Genomic DNA, 19,631 nt, shown 5'->3' on the forward strand with positions numbered 1-19,631 from the left:
AAGTGAAGGCCTTTGGGAGGTAATTAGGGTCAGCTGAAGACATGGGGCAGGGAGTGGCTATAAGAAGGAAAGAGGGGCTGGGGTGGTGGCTCAGCGGGAGAGCGCTTGCCTGGCATGTGTGAGGCCCTGGGTTCGATCCTCAGCACCACATATAAATAATGAACAAAACAAAGGTCCATCAACTTCTAAAAAAATATTTTAAAAAAACAAAAAAAGAGGCAGGGAGACCCGAGTTGGTACTCTTGCCCTGTCCTACTATGGGATGCCCTCCACCATGTTTTGATGCATCAGGAAAGCCCTCACCAGATGCTGAGCGGATACTCTTGGACTTCCCAGCCTCCAGAATCATGGGCCAAATAAACCACTTTTTTTTTTTGTACCAGTGATTGAACTTAAGGATGCTTAACCACTGAGCCACATCCCAGCCCCTTTTTATAGTTTATTTAGAGACAGGGTCTCGCTAAGTTGCTTAGGGCCTCACTAAGTTTGCTGAGGCTGACTTTGAGTTCGTGATCCTCCTGCCTCAGCCTCCCAAGCTGCTGGGAGGACACGCTTGCATTACCGTGCTGAGCTCTAAACCACTATTTTTTTTTTTTTAATCAATAAGCCTCTCCCTCTGTGGTATTCAGTTATAGCAACAGGAAATGGACAAAGGCAGCCCAGTGTTAGCTCTGAAGGTCTGTTCCACAGCTCCCTCCGTTCTGAACAAGCTGGGATGGGTGTGCGAGACGGCAGGTTTGACATGTGCAGGGTTCTTAGGAGGTCTGGTCTGTGTCTCCGTGTGCCATAGAAAGAGCTGGGGCTTGGAGTTCCCTCTTCTTGGTTATAGTCATTTGAATCTGATGAAGTTCACTTAAACCCATTCTGAGCCTCAGTTTCCTCATGTGGAAAATGGGGCTGATGAAGTGTCTCTTGCAGGATGGCCACAAAGGAGAGCAGAAGCAGTTCATGTTCTATGCCTCTGCATGGGAAGGACAGGGAGGTGGCTGGGCAGCCACCGAGCGCTGTGAGGGTCTTGGCCTGAGCATCCCCCTCCTCTTTTGCTATCCTTGTTCTCCAAGCAGATAATAAGGAAGTTGGACTGGATGCTTTTGAAGTAACAAAGTCCCTGTTCTGAGACACGCTGAAGATCTGAGGCCACTCCCCAGACCCCCCCAGATCTGAGCACTGGGGTTCCCCACAGCCCATTTCCACCCTTTGGCAGTGGTGGCCGAGAGGGACAATACCGGCTGAGTCTCCCTGATGTAAAACTTCAAAATCCAAAAACGTTTCAGCACCCATGTGAGGTCACAAATGGAAAATTCCACACCTGACCTCTAAGATGATGAGTCACAGTCTGAAGTCCCGTGCACTAAAAATCACCTTCAAATGGCAATCATCAAGGATACAGGCAACAATAAGCGTTGGCAAGGATGTGGGGAAAGGTGCACTCCTACATGGCTGGTGGGACTGCAGATTGGTGCAGCCACTCTGGAAAGCAGTATGGAGAGTCCTCAGAAAAGTTGGAATGGAACCACCATTTGACCCAGTTATTCCACTCCTTGGTTTATATCCAGAGGACTTACCATCAGCATACTAGAGTGATCCAGCCACATCAACATTTATAGCAACTCAATTCACAACAGCTAAACTATGGAACCCACCCAGGGGCCCTTCAACCGGATAAAGAAAATGTGGTATATATACACAACGGAATATTACTCAGCCACAAAAAAAAAAAGAACTAAATTATGGCATTTGTCACTAAACAGATGGAATTGGAAACTATCATGCTATGTGAAATAAGCCAGTCATCCAAAAACCAAAGGTTGAATGTTCTGTCTGATATGCAGATGCTGACTCACAAATAAGAGGTAGGAGAACAGAAGTTCATTGGATTAGACAAAGGGAAATGAAGGGAAGGGAGAAGGGATGGGAATAGGAAAGACAGTAAGTGAATCAGACAGAACTTTCCTATGCTCACATATGAATACATGACCAGTGTAACTCCACCCCATGCATAACTGCAAGAATGCAAAATTATACTCCATGTATGTAGAATATGTCAAAATACATTCTAATGCCATGCATATCTAAAAAGAATAAATAAAAAATAAAATTACCTTCAAACTCTCTGCTTAAGGTGCCTATGAAACAGAAATGAACTTCACGTTTAGTCTTGGGTCCTATTGCCCGATATCTCATTATGTATATGCAGATAGTCCAAAATCTAAAAAAAGCATTTCAGATAAGGGTTATTCACGCGCACCAGCCCTTAGAGTTGCCTCTGCCTGAGCGTGACCTGAGTCAGAGCGACTCTGCGTTCAACACCGCCCTCCACCATCCCATTGAGTGGCCCCAGGTCACCATGTGGATAGATGAGAGTAGACCCCCAGATTAGACCCCTATCTGGCACAGGAAGAGCTGGAGCCTCAGAGAGGTGGAGGCATTTACTGAAAGCCAAACAGTAAGCAGGCATTGGACGCTGCCTCGGTGACCCTCTGTTCCCAACTCCTCAAGGTGGCAAATGGGGTGGGGCCTGACCTTTGACCTCTGCCTCTTTCCCCTTTCTCCCCCATACCCACAGCACCCTCGGGGCCCTCCTACTCTGTGTCTTGGTGGGAATGCCATTTCTTCCCCTTTACCCACCATGACCTCTCTCTGAAAACCTCCTATTCACTCTACAAAACCCAACTCTCCAGTGTCCAGATCCTTATTCCCCTCTGAGAACCCTGCTAGGGGCTTCTTTGCTGACCCCTATGGTGGGGATGTGTGGGATGAGTTAGTTGTCTCCCAAGTTCATGTTGACATTTGGCCCCTGGTGTGACAGTGTTGGACGTGGGGTCTTGAAGAAGCAGTTAGGTTGTTAAGAGAGGTTGGTGTCTTTCTTGAGAGAGTGTTCTTGTTATAAAGAGAGGCCATCCCTTTGCTTTGTCTCTTCCACAGGTGCCCAACTGGACCTTCTGCTTTTCTACCATGTCATGATGTAAGCACAAGGTGGCCCTCACCAGATGCAGCTGCCCAATCTTGGACTTCCCGGTCTCTGGAACTGTAAGCAAATGAACCTTTTCTTTTCTCTATAAATTAATCATTCTCAGGTATTTTATTATAGCAATAGAAAATGGACTAAGATGTAACTTAACCATTGTGTTTTCCTAGAACCCCACACTAGAAAATAAAAAAAATTGGTAGAAAGTTTGATGGTCAGAAAAGTTTCTGTTGCCTGGCTCACCCTTCCTGAGTAACAATCAGCCGATGATATGTCTTAGAGGAGATGTGGAACTGCACAGCACTGGGTTTCATTCTCAGCCAGGACACTGGGAGTTGGGCGTTCTCATTCCTATTTTCTAGATTAGGAGTAAGTACACTATATCTTGTGAGCCAGCTGGCTGTCTGTGTAGATAAAGTTTTATCGACACAGTCATTGTTCATTCATTCATGGATGGTTTATGCTACAGAAATGGTTGAATGGTTGCCATAGAGACTATAGACTCCCTATGATTTTTACTACCTGGTCCTCTACAGAAAAAGGACTGTGAGTCAAGATAAAAAGCTGAGGTTCAAAGAAGTTTAGCAACTTGCCCCAGGAAACTCAGCAAGTCAAGGATAGCCTTGGGACTTGAACCTGGAACCTCAGACTACAAGCTTTTTCTGAATGCAGAACCTTATTCTTGTTTTCTTCTGGGCTTCCCCATCCACTGGGTTCTCCCCAGTGCTCTGGCTCATGCCCAGAGTCTGCTCCCCCCTGGCTGGGCAGCAGTTGGCTGCAGATCTCCAGGACTTGAGGTGGTGTCTTAAGGGAATGATCTGGGGAGGTTGTTTTGGGTTGCTTGGTTGGTTTGCTTGGTGGCGCTGGGGACTGAACCCAGCCTCATGCATGCTAGGCAAGAACTCTATCACCGAGCTGCGCCCCTGCTTTTTCAAGAATGAAAATGCAGATCTGTTGGCCAAGCGCTTACCAACGAACCAGTGGCGCAGAGCAAGTCGTTCCTTGCTTAACCGCTCTGTTGTGTCGCGAGGTGGAGGGGCCATCTCAGGCGAGGCTTGCCCAGGGCAGGCCCGTCAGCGGGTCCGGGACCGCCCCTCGGTGTGGAGGCAGAACTCCCTCCCACACCCACATCCCGGCGCCCCTGAGGGCCCCTCACCCCACCCACCGTCCGTCCCCTCTGTGGGTGCCCAGCGGGCCTCTCCCCTGGGCCTCCAGGGGCTGCCTCCTCCGGCCCAGCGCTGGGCGCTTCATTTCAAACCGAGATACAATTATAGATTCCGTCCCTTTTTTTCTTTTGCCTTTTTAATAAAGCTGCTGCGCCTCCGCCCGCCCCTCCCCTCTGCATTCCTGCCCTCTTAGCCGGCCCCTTTCCCCTCCTGTAGGAAATGTCTTGGATTCTCTCGCTGGGGTGTAATGGTTAAATTGCTACCAGCTGATTAAACAGCAGAGCCGGGCTGTAATCCTCGGCGTTGGGGATCCTGGGAAGCAGGGCCCGCTGCCCTGACCGCCTACCCCAGCCCAGCCCCCTGCCAGGCGCCCCCCAGCCTCTCACTCCCTAGGATTGTGTGGGCTGCTTAATAGAATCCATTGGGCAGGAGGGGAGGTGGGGGAGGGGGAAGGGGGAGGGGGTGCCCCCTACAACCTCGGGGAACCTCAGCTGCCGCCCCTGCCCCCTGCAAAAGCACATTCACACTCACACTGACACTCCCAGGCACACGCTCAGGGACATTTGGACAGCCACACATTTACAGTCTGGCTCACGCACACACAGAACCACCCACTCGTGGGCAGAGACACACGTGTGGACCCATAGTAAGCATGCTTGCACACACGGGCACACACGCATGAACACCCAGGCACAAGCCTTCCCGCCCTCCACACGCAGGCTCTTTGCCCTTCTTTGAAGAAGGAAGCCCAGCTGAGGCCTCCCTGCCCCAGCCCACCCCCTGGGACATCTTTTCCCCACCCCCTGCCCCTCAGTGGGGAAGGATCAAAAGGGAGGAGAAGCCTGAGGTCAGAGGCAGCCTGGGAGCTGGGAGAGTGCAGGCGTGGGGGGCCAGCCTTCATGAGGTCAGGGTGGCTTTCCTGAAGGTGCTGTGAGCTTCATTTGTGGTGGACCTGAGGATCAAGTGACCTAATGCACATCAAAGGACTCAGCCAGGCACCAGTTTACCAAGAAGGGTCTGCAGGGTGTGCCCAGGGCAACAGGCCCACTCCTCAGATGCCCTGTGCCCCTGGGCTCTTGCTAGACCCTCTGACTCTGCTCTTCACCCACAAACTGGCCTGAGAGGGCAGATGAGCTGCTGCCTGCACAGGGGGGCTGGGCCAGGCTCCCGCGGGCAGTGACTGTCCTCCTGTTGACTAGGGCGGCTGTCAGCTCCAGGGCAAGCAGCTTGCATGGAAAAGTGGATTTCCAAGGAAAGTGCAGTTGAGATGAGTGGGGAATCCGGGCTGACTCACCCCTCCCCCACACTGACTCAGAAGCCAGAGAGAAGGGCACGGGATGTAGGAGCCTGATGAACAGCCCAGGGCAAACATGCGACCAGCCTGGGCCCACAGCGACCCAGGTCAGGCTTCTTTCTGGTGGAGTGGACTGAAGAGTGTCCCCCATGCATATCCACCAGGAAACTCAGGATGTGACCTTATTTGGAAATGGGGTCATTGCAGATGTAATTAAGGTAAGAATCAAGATCAGATCATACTGAATTAAGGGGGGGGGTGCATTCAATACTAGTGTCCTAACAAAAGACAGGGACGGACATGGGACACAGAGCCAGAGGTTGCTGGGATGTGGCCAAAAGCCTCCAGGAGCCACCCGAGGCTGAAAGAGGCAAGAAAGCCCTCTCCTTAGAGCTTTTGTGCCTGAGAAAACTAACAGACCTTGCAAACCCATGGTATCATTTTACAGATGGGGAAACCGAGACCCAGGAAGGAAAGTCTTCCCCCTAAAATCCTAAGATCACACCGTTGCTTGGAAATTTAAGCAGCATTCCGACCCAGGTCTGGCTGGACCTTGAACCACCAAGCTCCCCAAGAAGGGGGGGTTGTGCGGGAGAGTCGTGGAGATGGGAAGGAAGCTAGCCGAGCGAGCGGAGCTGGGGTGAGGGCCTCAGGATAACGTGCCATCTTGGGCATCCTTTCCTAGGCTGAGTATCCAGGGGGATGGGGAGGATCCCACTGCCTCACTCCCAACCCCACCTCATTCCACCCCCAAGCCTGTCTGTCACATCTCCAGAGCTGAGGAGGGCCAGGGGAAGGTGTGGGACGCAGAAGGTCTGCTGACAGCTGACCAGAAACTTCTTCCTTTGCAGGAGCTACACTGACCTCCATGTGGACAAAGAGCCGCTGCCCCCCACCCTGGGACCGAGAGCTGAGCATTCAGTCAGGCAGGACTGGGCGGCCACATTCAAAGAGGCTCTGACTCTCAGGGTCCTCAGCTGCCCACCCTGAGAATCGTGTGACCCTGAGAATGAGTGTCTCCCTCTAATCGCACCTGCCTTGCCTGGCCTGATTCCCGGCCCTGCCCGGGAGTAATTTATCAGAGGAACAGAGGACAATCTTGGCCTATGGGCAGCTGCAGGGTTGCAGAGTCCCCAGACCTGGGTGCGAATCCTGATTTTAGTCCCTTAGTAGCTCAGTGACTGTGACTTTCCCCTTGTGCCAGCTCAGTTCTCTCATCTATAAAATAGGGATTGTAGGAAAAATTAGACTGTAGATTGTCGTGGGGACAGAGTCTGCACACAAGTGTCGGGCGCTTGGTAATGGGAGCTATTATATTATCTGATTTTTTTCTTTTTTGAAGCTCAGAAAGAGGAAGTTAGGAGGTGGCAAAGTGAATACTAGCTGCACCTGGCGGGGGGGGGGGGGGAGGCAGATCAAAGGTGGCCAGCTACACGGAGTGGCTGTTGCGTGTCTCTGCCCTGTTCCCAGGGGCTGGTGATTTCTCCCTGAAGATCAACCCAGAATCAGGCTGGAAGGTAAGGCAGGGACGGGGAGCAGTAGGGAACTGCACTGCCAGCTGCTTCCTCGGGTCTGGTCAGGAGCCGCCCGATGAGCTGGTCACCTCCCTGTGTCCTAGTTATTTCCATCCAAGCCAGAGAGGATGCTGGGCTGGTCTTTGGTGATAAGGACAGTCTGGGTGGAGCAGCCGATTTCATTCCTTATCCAAGCAATACATTTTTTTTTTCTGAGGTCCAGCCCTGGTCTGACGCCCTGGCCACACGGCGGGTCCCAACCTCACCTCTGTGAGTTCACGGGTCTTCAGGCCAGTAGTCGGTGGTCCCCACGATAGGTGAAGAGGACAGACAGTTCCTTCCTAGTTCACCGGCTTTCATTGGTTAAACCCATCAGTTTGCCCTCTTGACCCTTGTCCACAGGGGCTTGCGTCTAATGTCCTTCTGTTCTATACTATTCTCTTCTTCTCTTTCCCTTTCCTTTCTGGACTGGGCTGTCCTCTGCCTAAGGCAGTCCCTCCTCATTTTCAAACTCTAAACTACAGCCCCTCCCCTGCTTCCCTGTCTTTGGCTCGAACCCAGCACCTTCATCTGTGCCTCCGTCAGGCTTGATGTGACAATGTTCACACTCCTCCATTAGCGCAATTAACACCTTGCTAATGAGAGCCACTACCATTTATTGAGCTGTTACTATGTGCTAGGCGCCGCGTTAAAAGCTTTCCCCACAGCATCTCATTTAGACCTGGCAGGAACCCGAAGGGGAGATGACTCTTCTCTGGATGCGCACACCACCCAGAAGCACAGGAAGGCCCCGCGGCCTGCCAAGGTCACACGTTTCGGGGCAGCAGGGTCACTAGAACCTCCCAGTAAACTATACTGTGCTTCAGTCACCTGCAAACCTGTCCAACCTGGGGTCCTCATGTCCTGCAGGGTGTCAGACCAGGGAGAGCAGGGAGGCCTGGCAATTATTTTTTTAAAAAATAAATCATACAAATGTACAACTTAATAGATTTTATTTTTATACAAAGGTAGCCATACTTAAAATTCCTCACTGAATTCATTACATGTTTCTATGATCCATGGCTCTTGAGACTGCTGATGTCTATCCTGCATATATGGCAAAAATATTGCCAAATAGTGTGTGACAGCACGCCTCTTCCCAATTCAGTGCTTGGTGACCACAGGCGTGGCCAGAGGATTTCCATTATGGGAATGGGTGAATGCTACACATTGGGGGTTTCCTCCAGAGAGCCAGTTACTGAATATTCACCATCACACCACCGGTCATAACCTTTGTGGCAGGTCCAAGTCATCTCCCTTTTAATTTTTTGGCAGTGCCCGGGATGGAACCCAACACCGGTGCCTCATTAAGCTACATCCCAGCCCTTAGAATTCCCTTTTACAGATGGAGCAATTGAGACTCAGGGAAGGTTAAGTGATTTGCCCAAGGTCAACTGCTAGGAAGCTACGGAGCCAGAACTTGATCCCAGCTCATGTCGTTTCCACCGCAAGGACCTTCCTTTCGGCTGAAAAAGAAAAAATATATATATCCAGAATTCCTGTCCCTCACAACCTGTTTGCACCTGAGCAACCGCCCTGTGTCTAGTGATTGCAAGCAAAGGAGTCCCCAGCCACACAGACCTCCTGTGATTCAGAGAGGAGGGAAGGCAAGACAAGGAGATGACAAGTTCAAGTTTTCCACAGACCCGAGATCTCATGCCACTTGAGTGTTCAAGAGCTAGTTGACCAATTAAAAGCAATTTCATCTCTAGTGTCTCTTTGAGAGTTATTTAAATAAGACTTAAAAATTAATCTTTCATTTATCCCAAGAATGAAACAACATGCCTGCCTCCCCCTCACACAGAACCACTTATTTTCAAAACGATGAGGTGGAGTGTCGAGTTAACCTCATTCACCCCAGACGGGAGCTGTTCCGGAGACCCAGTGCGCCTGGCTGCTCCTTTCCGTCACACAGGTATTTTTTATGTAGATTCAAAGTCCCTCCTGTGGAAGAATCATGAGCTAGGCAAATATCGGAGAAGCCTGAGACACATCGGTCGGTAAATATGATTTGTGCAGTGTTTAGGAGGACAGAGAATTTGGCCAGGGTGCCCTAGAGGGACACGATCCTTGTTCCTGGGAATTTTCAGATCCTGGTGGAGATTCAAAGGCAAGCATATGCTTCATGGTTAGAGAAGAAATGCAGCTATTCAAAAACTATGGAGGACTGGCCACTATTATTAGAAGATGCAAAATAATAATAATAATAAAACCCATAATGATTAGGAATGATTTTTATAAACTTTCTTTCTTTCTTTTGATACCAGGGATTGACCCCAGGGGAGCTTAACCACTGAGCCATATCCCCAATCCCCCCTTAATAAAAAAAATTTATTTTATTATTATTATTTTTAATTTTGAGACAAGGTCTCACTAAGTGGCTTAGGGCTTCCCTAAGTTGCTGAGGCTGGTTTGAACTTGCAATCCTCCTGCCTCAGCCTCCCGAGCCGCTGGGATTACAGGCATGCGCCACCGTGCCGGGCTAATTTTTATAAACTTTCAAACCAGCAAAGGAGAGGGCAAAGAAAGACCTCAATAATGTTCAGTGCTGATGAGAATTGGGTGAGCCAGATGTTTTCATTCAGGAGAAATAGTGAAACCTTTAGAAACAGGCAGGGGACAAAGCCTCTCCCCATTTGATGTCCCCTACACATCCCCTCAATGGTAGTGTAAGGAACTTTTCGGTCTGTTTGGGTTGCTATCACAAAGTGCCAAACAGTGGGTGGCTTAGAAACAACAAAAAGAGTTTATTTCTTACTGTTCTGGAGGCTGGAAGTCCATGGTCAGTTGCTCTTGATGGCCCCCTCCTGGTTGCAGGTGGCTGACTTATTGTATCCTCTGTGGCCAAGAGAGACACTAGAGTTCTCTGGGGTCCATTTTATAAGGATACTAATTTCTTCAACGAGGGCAGCGCCCTCTTGACCTAATCCTCCCGGCAAGGATCCATTTCCTCATAGGATTTCCACACAGAAATTGGGGGGGGGGTGTCATTGCAAGGACTTCACTATTTGTCTATTTTGGACCTCCTCCTCCTTATTTTGGTGAAAGTATCCTGATATGTGGGAGAACAACCTTGCACGTGGCTGAGTCACACTCCCCGGCTGGGTGCTGAGGCGCTCAGTCACAGAAATGTGGCAGAGCTTTCCCCACCCTTCTTGGGTTCGAGGGTCGGTGTCTCCTGCATGGGTGTGTCTTGCTACAGCCCCATGGGTGAAGCTATGCTCACCTGTTCCTTTGTAATATAACCCCTTGCCCTGTTTAGGATAGAATCTTCCATGGAAGTGCCTTGTGTGTGTCCCCTCCTCTTACTGTGACCTCGGATGTGGCCTACCCAGGTGTCAGTCAACCTGCTGACAGTGGACATCATGAAGACAGACTCAGCCCCTGAAACCTGACCCCTTGCCTCATTTGAACAGCTTCTCCTCAATAAAAGGGGTCAGCGCGTGCTCTCGCTCTCTATCTTCCTGCGGACCCTTAAGGTCAGAGGAGCCGTCACAGCGACCCCAAAGAAAAAGGTATTTGTGTCTCTTGTGTGGTTATTTGCGCAGCCCAGTTAGCCCAGTTTAACTGGAGTGACCCCGGCACTGATGTTCCTCCGAGAGACTGCTCTCTGTACTTCCCACCCACCTAGTTCTGGAGGAGATGCAGGTGTGTGGGAGCCAGACTTCAAGATAGACCAGGTTCCCCAGCTCTTGGTATCTACCCCCTGTATGATCCCCATCTCTTCAGTGAACTTAGTGATTGACTTCTAGTCAATTGAATATCATAAAGGCAACAGACTGTCACTTGTGGGATTAAGCTGCAAATGACTGCAAAGTTCATTTCCCAAAGACCTGTGTCTTGCTAGCAGACTCTTTCTTGTTCTCAGTTTGCACGTTTGGGATCATGAAGAAATCCCTGGAAGGAACTACTGACAGCCTCCAGTCAAAGGCAGCAGTCAGAGAGGATCTGAAGCCCTGCAAGAATGGGGTACTGTCACCCCTCCATACCCATCCGTGGATTCCACCAGCGGCAGATAGAAAACTTTCGAAAAAGAAAAAAAAATGTCCGTAATGAGCATGTTCAGACTTTTCCCACGGCATTATTCCCTAAGCAACATAGTGCACAAGTATTCACCTGCGATTCACATGTGACAGGTATCGAAGGTCATCTAGAGATGATTGAAAGTTTACAGGATGATGTGCATGGGTTGTATGCAAATACCAGGCCATTGTCTACAAGACCCTGGAATATCGGTGCATCTCCATATCCCAGGGATGAGGGACGGGTGGGTCCTGGGACATCCCTGCAGGTAGCACGGGGCAGTGATACACCATTTGGCAAAGTTCATTTCCCAGATCGCCCAGCAATGATTTCAGTGCAGGTCTCTGTGACCCCCAAACCATGCCTACAGCTCTCACATGGAGTGTACCCTGCTGGTGATGGGGAGCTAGAGAAGCTTGGGAAAGGAGGGTACACCCATCAGAAGCAGGGTTCTGGTGGAACCCCATCATTTTAAAGGTCAAAAAAGTGTCTCTTCCTGTCTGACATCAGTCTCTTTCATTCTGGGCTCACCCCCTCCAGCCTGGCTTCCTCCAGACAGGTCCCTCCTAGAGGCTGCCTCGTAAAACCGGGGGCAGATGAGGAGCAAGTAATTAAGTCCATCTCCGCCGTCTCCTCCCCATCCCTTTATTCTTCCTCTCGAGGACCTGTGGTCTCCGTCTTTGATCTTTGCTTGCTTTGCCCCGAAGCATCCCCAGCCTCTGGAGGAGGCTGAGCAGAGTGTGGGAATGAGCAGAGTGTGAAGGGACTTCCGAGGGGACCCAGGACTGACCTACAACGGAAGGAACATTGGCTATAAGCGAGGTAGCCTGGGGCCTGGGCCTGACCCTGTCACACACCGTGGGGCCACCGTGTGTCCTGGAGCCCCAGCCAGCCAGCGAGGGGCTGATGCTGCTGTCTCTAAGCTCCTTTTGGTGGTTCTGTTAGGCAAGGCCACTTCATAGCATGAAGCTGCCACCCATCCCACTGCAACAGGTGACGTGCCTTACATCAGAGCTGCATTTTTGGTTTCAAGAAAGAGCCGGGGTGGGAAGAGCTAGTTCTTCTATCTTGAGTCATTTCAAAACTCCTCTCCGTCCCTCCCCCCCTGCCGGAGGCCTCCTCCCTCCCCATTCTCTATTCAGTGTGCAAGGCTGTTATTCCTGCCAAATGAGTCATTGATGTGGGAAAGTTAATTTATTTTGGCAGACATCACCATTGCTCCGAGAAACAGAGAGTGTGGCCCCTCCTGCCTCACAAGACACAAATGGCTGTGTGATCCATTCATTCCTCTGCCTTCATTCATTCTCAGAACATGTGATTATTTCTTTAAGATTCACATGTGGGCAATTCCACCTATTGTTTTCCAGCTCCTGGAGGAAGATGTGGAGCTTCAATGAGGTGGTACGCAAAATGCTTATCTAATAACGATAGCTAATCCTGATTGAGCACGTATTACATGTCGGGCTGCAGAGCAGACATTGAACCCTCTTTATTTCCTGCCTTTAATCTGAACGCTGCTCTGTGGGGAAGGGATGATTATTATCTTCATTTTAGAGATTCAGCAACTGAGGCTCACAGAGGTCAAGGTGACCTGGCCACGGTCATTAACACAGTTCAGAAGTGGTAGCAGAAAATTGAGCCCAGCCTTAAGTCTGGGTTCAGGAGCATCTACGCCTTCCTCTAATCCTGGTCCATTTCTACAAGGTGCTGACCACACATGGCCAGTGCTGGACTTAGAACTTGCTTCTCCGCTCCTGGCTCACACAGGTCACCTGTGCTGCAGGTACGACAATTAGCATCTCTTCTTTCTGGTCGAAGAAGCCACTTGCTCAAGGAAGCTCAGTGGACTCAGAGGAGCTACAGGGAGAGGCAGCATTCTGGGCTTGGAAGATGTCTTTACTGCCCTGTCTTTACTGTGAGCAAACAGCCGTGCTGGACAGAGGACAGAGATGGGTCGTTCTTGTTGGCCATGCTTGCCATCAACACTGTAGAGGCTCTTGGTTGCACACATGGTCCCCAGCAATGGGTCCTGTGGAAGAAACGATGCTGTGTCCACCAAATGTCTCATTCTCTGAGACATACAAGTGGACCCTGGTGGTGACTCAATCCTGACCAATGGAAAGTAGGAAAAAGGGATGACAGTCACTTCCAGAATGAGCCCAAAGAAATCCTGTGATCCTCTACCTGCTGGATTGGATGCAGAGGAGGACCCCAGAAAGACTCTGAGACGCCTTGAGACAGTGAGACCCTTCGTGAAAGCTACCTAGATCCCCGAGTGACTGCCTGGAGCTGAGTGCTTCCTTCTTTCTATATTTATTTTTTAGTTGTAGTTGGACACAATATATTTATTTCATTTATTTGTTTTTATGTGGTGCTGAGGATTGAACCCAGGGCCTCAAATGTGCTAGGCGAGCGCTCTACTACTGAGCCAAAACCCCAGCCCAGCTGAGTGCTTTTTAATTACCCAACTGCTCTGTACTGAGCTATGATGTGGACCTCAACTTTTATTGGGGCACCCGCTGAGAAGGGGTGGATTTTATAGCAATTAGCATTCCTTCATTCATGCAGATAGTTTTTCTTGCGGGGGAGGTGGTACCAGGGATTGAATTTAAGGACACTCAACCACTGAGCCAACCCCAGCCCTATTTTCTATTTTATTTACAGACAGGGTCTCACTGAGTTGCGTAGTGCCTCTCTGTTGCTGAGGCTGGCTTTGAACTCCAGATCCTCCTGCCTCAACCTCCCCCAAGCTGCTGGGTTATAGGCGTGTGCCACCGCACCCGGCCATGCAGATGTGTTCTTTGACATAATGACCTGCCAGTCTGGGAATTCCCAGGGAAAGGACTCACCTCTGTGAGAATTCAAGCATCATGAAGGTAGAGCCTCCCACCTGGGAGGGCATACGGGAGAACTTCTGTAGGTATCTGTGGTAGCGACTGAATGAACTTATCATCTTAGCAGCCTGTGGCTCACAGGGAATCTTCTGGAAGGCGATGGGAAGAAGGTCCTGGCCTTTTCTCTGAGGTTCACCCCATCTCTCCCTCCCCCTCCTCGCTGCATGTCTCCCATATGTTCTGGGGAGACAACCCCAGCAGTAACATCAGGAGCCCCACCCCCACCCCGTCAAGCCAGTCATCACTATGCAAATATCACACTGACTATGGTCCATCCCAACTGGCTCGAAAATCCGTGAAAACCCAGAGTGGCCTCGAGCTTCATGCACTATATTCAGATGTTTACAGAAAGTCCATGTGCAAGGATTTGCTCAAAAGCTAAATTTCCTCTTAGCCAAAGCCCAGAAATACCTTTTAAACCCTGAGCAAATAAGCTGGGGAAGAAGCATTTTCCCTGCGATGGAGCTTTCAGAGCCTGGAGATCTTCGGCTTTTCGATGAAACCAGCCTGCCACAAATGGCAGGCTTCGTAGGGACCCCCGCGCCAGCCACAACCAGAGACCTTGCAGAAATGCCCTTTGGTCCCAGCCCAGATGGTACAAACAGGCCTGACTTCAGACTGCAAATAGAAGCAGCCCCGGAATGCATGTCTAAGTCCGCTTGGAGAATATGAACTCAAAATAAAGTAAAAAATGAGCAATTGTTTTTTAAAAACTTAACCAACCCAAATGAATCTCTTTCCCTGTGGAATGGTAAACTGAATGTGGTGTTCTCTGAGTAAAATTTTGCTAGATCCAGCACTGACATGGAGAATCTTGGCTGGCATTTATTGAGCACTTACTATGTGCCAAATGAGGGCTTCATGCGGAAACCCCACGGGTTTCCATCTTCAACAGGCTTCTGGGACAGAAATTATTATTATTCATCTTTTACAGATGCCTAAGTAGAGATGCAGAGAGGTTAAGAAACAAGGTCAATCTCATAGCTGAACCACGATTTTATGCTGGTTCAAAGCCCAGCACAGCCAGCTCTGAGATCTTGGGTGAATTATTTAACTTCCCAGAGCATCGGTTTCTTCATCAGAAGATAAGAAAAGTAACAAGAGCTATTTTGTGAAAGTAAATAAGATGTTGTGTGCAAAAGTACCTACTGGGTCCATGTTGGCTCATGGCTCTTCATTCTGGGGTTGTTTCATTTGTGGGGCATGATTCCTGCCTGGTGGTGGCTGGAAGCAGAACTCTGCGATGTGCCTGTGTCCAAGTGGATCAGAGACTGCAGGGACTGTGGCCAGGAAGCAGCCCAGCGGAAGGGGGCTGAGAGCCTGGGCACTGGCAGGAGGAGGTGAGCCAGCAGGCAGAGATGGGCATTGGGCTAAAGAGGACAAGATCAGCAGGGGACCTTCAAATACAGGTATGCAAAACCAGTGAACAGGTAGATATAGGCTGCCATGGCTCTGGGCGAGTGGCCCCACCAAAGGCAGCCCTGTTTCTCCCAGCAAGATGATTGATTTGGCTTCTCAGAGAAGCAGGGAGAGGAAAGGTGGGTGGGGCAGAGCCTTGGAGAGGGAAATGCAGGAAAAAACAGAAAGGCAGAGAGTTCATTTCTGGGGGCTGCTGTAGCAAATTGCCCTGAACTTGGACTTTGAAACAACAGAAAAGTTTTCAGGGTTCTGGAGGCTGGAAGTCTGCAGTCCAGGCGGAGCCCGGGCGCGCACACTCTGCAGGTTCTCAGGGGCTTGTCCTTCCTTCCTTCCTCCCGGCCTTCAGCTGCTGCCACACCGCTCCCCTCTCCCATGTGGCCTCCTAGATGTGTCCTGTCCCCTTCTCTCTTAAAAGGACACTTGTCATTGGCTTTAGGGCCACCCTTATCCAATATAGTCTCCGATTGAGGTCCCTAAATTGAGACCCTTTTTTGAAAATCAAATCACCTTTACAGCCAGGCGCTGTGACGCACGCCAGTAATCCCAGCTGCTCAGGAGGCTGAGGCAGGAGGATAGCGAATTCAAAGTCAGCCTCAGCAAAAGCGAGGTGCTAAGCAACTCACTGAGCCCCTGTCTCCAAATAAAATACAAACTAGGGCTGGGGACGTGGATCCATGGTTAAACATCTGTGGGTTCAGTCCCTTGTGCCCACCCACCCCCATCACATTCACAATATCCAGTAGCCATTTGCTGGGGATGGGGGGCACTTCTCAAACCACTACAGGTTTGCCTCCTAAATTTATTATTTGAAATAGAATATAGAGTGACAAAAATCCATGTGCCCAGAACTCCAATCTGACAGACTGCAGCATTTTTCCAGAATATCTTTGATCTCTGTCTTGGAAAAGGGATTGGGGGAGGGGGGAGAATAAAACATTATAGGCACAGTTCTCTTTTTACTTCTCTCTGAGGAGACCATCACAGTCCTGAAACCGCCCTTCCATTTTCATGCATGTAGTTAGACTCTAATTGCTTCTATGTGTATCTATTTTAAATAATTTATAGTATTTGTTTGTTCTTAAACTTTTTCAACAAATGGGATCACACTCTATTTATCCTTTTAAAAATTAACCGCTTTACAGAGATATAATTCACATATAATGAAATTCACCCCTTTAGAGTGTGCGATTCAGTGGTTTTTTAAAAAAATTATATTCACAGAATTCTGCAACTATCGTGGCTATGCAATTCCAGAATGTTTTCATCACCCCCACCTCCTAAAAAAGTCCATACCTATTAGCAGTCACTCCCCATTCCCTCCTCCCTTGGCCCCTAGCAACCATGATTCTATGGATTTTCTGCATATATGGATTTACCAATTCTGGACACCTCATATAAATGAAATCATATACTATGTGGTCTTTGGGGACTGTTTTTTAAAATATTTATTTTTTAGTTGTAGTTGGACACAATACCTTTATTTCACTTATTTATTTTTATATGGTGCTGGGGATCAAACCCAGGGTCTTGCACGTGGGAGACAAGTGCTCTACCACTGAGCCACAGCCCTAGCCTCTGGGACTAGTTTTTAAATTGAGCATTTTTTTTTTCAAGGTTCATTCACATTGTAAAAAATATCAGGACTTCATTCCTTTTTATGGCTAAATAATATTCCATTGTGCAACTATGCCCCATTTTAATTTTTCATTCATCAATTGATGGGCACTTGGTTTGTTTTTTGGCTGTTATGAACAAACCTTCTAAAAACATTCATGTACCAGTTGTGTTTCAATTCTTGGGTACACACTTGGGGGTGGAACTGCTGTGTCACATGGGAACTCTCACGAACTTTCTGAGGTATTTCTAAACTGTTTTCCAAAGTGGCTACGGTCTTCTACTTTTCCACCAACTCAGTGTGAGGGCTCCAACCTCCCCCCATTCTCTTCAATACTGCTTCTTCTTTTTGATTAAAACCATGCTAATGGGTGTGAAGTGGTATCTCATTAAGGTTTGATTTTCATTTTTCTTCCTTCTTTTTTCTCTTCCCTTTCCTCCTCCTTCTCCTCCTCCTTCTCTCTCTCTCTCTCTCTCTTTTTTTTTCCAGTACTGGGGATTGAAGTCAGGGTCACTCTACCACTGAGAGAGTTCTCCACCCCCAGACCTTTGTAAAATTTTATTTTGAGATAGGGTCTCACTATGTTCTAGAGACTGGCCTTGAATTTGAGATCCTCCTGCCTCAGCCTTTTGATTTGCTGGGATTACAGGCAAGCATCACTATATCCAGCTGATTTTCATTTTTCTGATAACTAATAATATTGAATCTATTTTCAGTGCTTATTGGTCATTTGTGTATTGTGTATTTTCTGTGTTTTTTTTTTTTTATACTGGGGATTGAATCAAGGGGCACTCAACCACTGAGTCACATCCCTAGCCCTTTATTATATTTTATTTAAAGACTGGGACAGTCTCTCTGAGTTGCTTAGGGCTTCAGTAAGTTGCTGAGGCTGACTTTGAACTCTCGATCTTCCTGCCTCAGCCTCCCAAGCTGCTGGGATTACAAACATGTGCCACCATGCCCGGCTATTTGCATATATTCTTTGGATAAATTTATATTTTGTGTTTTAAGAGTTTGAAAAAATATAAATATACACATATTTATATATAACACATTACATAATATTCTGGATATCAGTATTTTATCAGATTATTATTTGCAAATGTTTTTTTTCCCTTTCTCTGTGAGAAAGAGTACAAATTTCTAATTTGTATTAAGTCTAATTTATCTTTGTTTTGGGGTAATTTCTAGCAAACCATGGCCTACTCCAAGGTCGTGAGGGTGCACGCCTGTGTTCTTCTCTAATAAGAGTTGCCTGATTTTAGAGCTCTTGGCATCTGATCCCCTCTGGGTTAATTTCTGCAGCCATGTTCTTTGGAAGGTCAGCTTCTGCCTGTGGCCATCCAGGTGTCCAGCACCACTTGTGGAAAGGACTGTTCTCTCCCCACGGAATGGACTTGGCATCCTTACTGGAAATCTGCTGGCCACAGAGTTGACTTCTGAGTCTCAGTTCTGTTCCACGGGCCTGTAGGCGTGTCTGTGTGACGGCAGCTCGGCTCTGTCTCCACGGCTGTGGCTCTGCAGGAGGCTGTGACACCCGGGGGCCTCGGTTCTCTAACTTGGTTCTTCTTTCTCTGGATGTTTTTCACCATTCGGGGTCCCTTGCCTTTTCCACACTAATGGCAGGACTACTCTATCCATCTTGGGAAACAAAGGCAGTCGGAATTTTAATAGGGATTGCCTTGAATCTGCAAATCCATTGGGTAATATTTTTAAAAAATATTTATTTTTTAGTTTTAGGTGGACATAATATTTTATTTTTATGTGGTGCTGAGGATCGAACCCAGGGCCTCTCACGTGCTAGGTGAGCGCTCTACCACTGAGTCACAACCCCAGCCCCCTTGTTAAATTTATTCCTCAGTATTTTGTTCTTTTCGATGCTGTTATACATTTTTCATTTCATTTTTGGATTGCTTATGGCTACTATCTAATAGAAATACATTGATATTTGTATATTGATCTTTCATTCTGCCACTTTACCAAACTCACTTTTCATTCTGAACAGTTTCATACCCCTCATGTGTGAATCCCTTAGAATTTTCTACAAGACAATGGCATCTGTGAATTGAAATAGTTTCACATTTTCCTTTCCTATCTGATTGTCTTTTATTTATTTTTTTTCTTGCCCAATTACTATGGCTAGAACCTCCAGTAACATGTTGAACCAAAGTGGACATTCTGATTTTGTTCCCAGTCTCAGAGGGAAAGCTCCAGTATTTCATCACTCAGTATAATGTTCACTGTGGGCCTTTCACAGATCCTCTGTATCAGACTGAGGAAGCTCCCACCATTCCTACTATTTGAACTTTTTTTTTTTTTTCAATCATGAAAAGATGTTGGATTCTGCAAAATACCCTGTCTGCATCTAGGAAACAATCCCGTGGTTTTCCTTTGTTAATCTAGTAAGATGGCAGATCACACTGATGGACTTCTTTTTGGTGTTAAACCAATCTTGTGTTCCTGAGACTAACTCCACTTGTTCCCAGTGGGTGATCCTTCTCATATGTTGCCAGATATAACTTCCTAGCATTTTGTTGAGAATTTTTGCATCTCTATTGATAACAGATATTTCTCTTTGGTTTTCTTTATTGTGATGTCTTTGTCTGTTTTGATACTGTGGCAATATTGACCTCATAGAATGATGGGGTAGTGTTCCTTATTCTATTTTTGGGAGAGTGTGTAAAGATCGGGTGAATCCT

The sequence above is a fragment of the Spermophilus citellus genome (genome assembly GCF_964194105.1).
Source record: "Spermophilus citellus genome assembly, chromosome: 3".
NCBI lineage: Eukaryota > Metazoa > Chordata > Mammalia > Rodentia > Sciuridae > Spermophilus > Spermophilus citellus.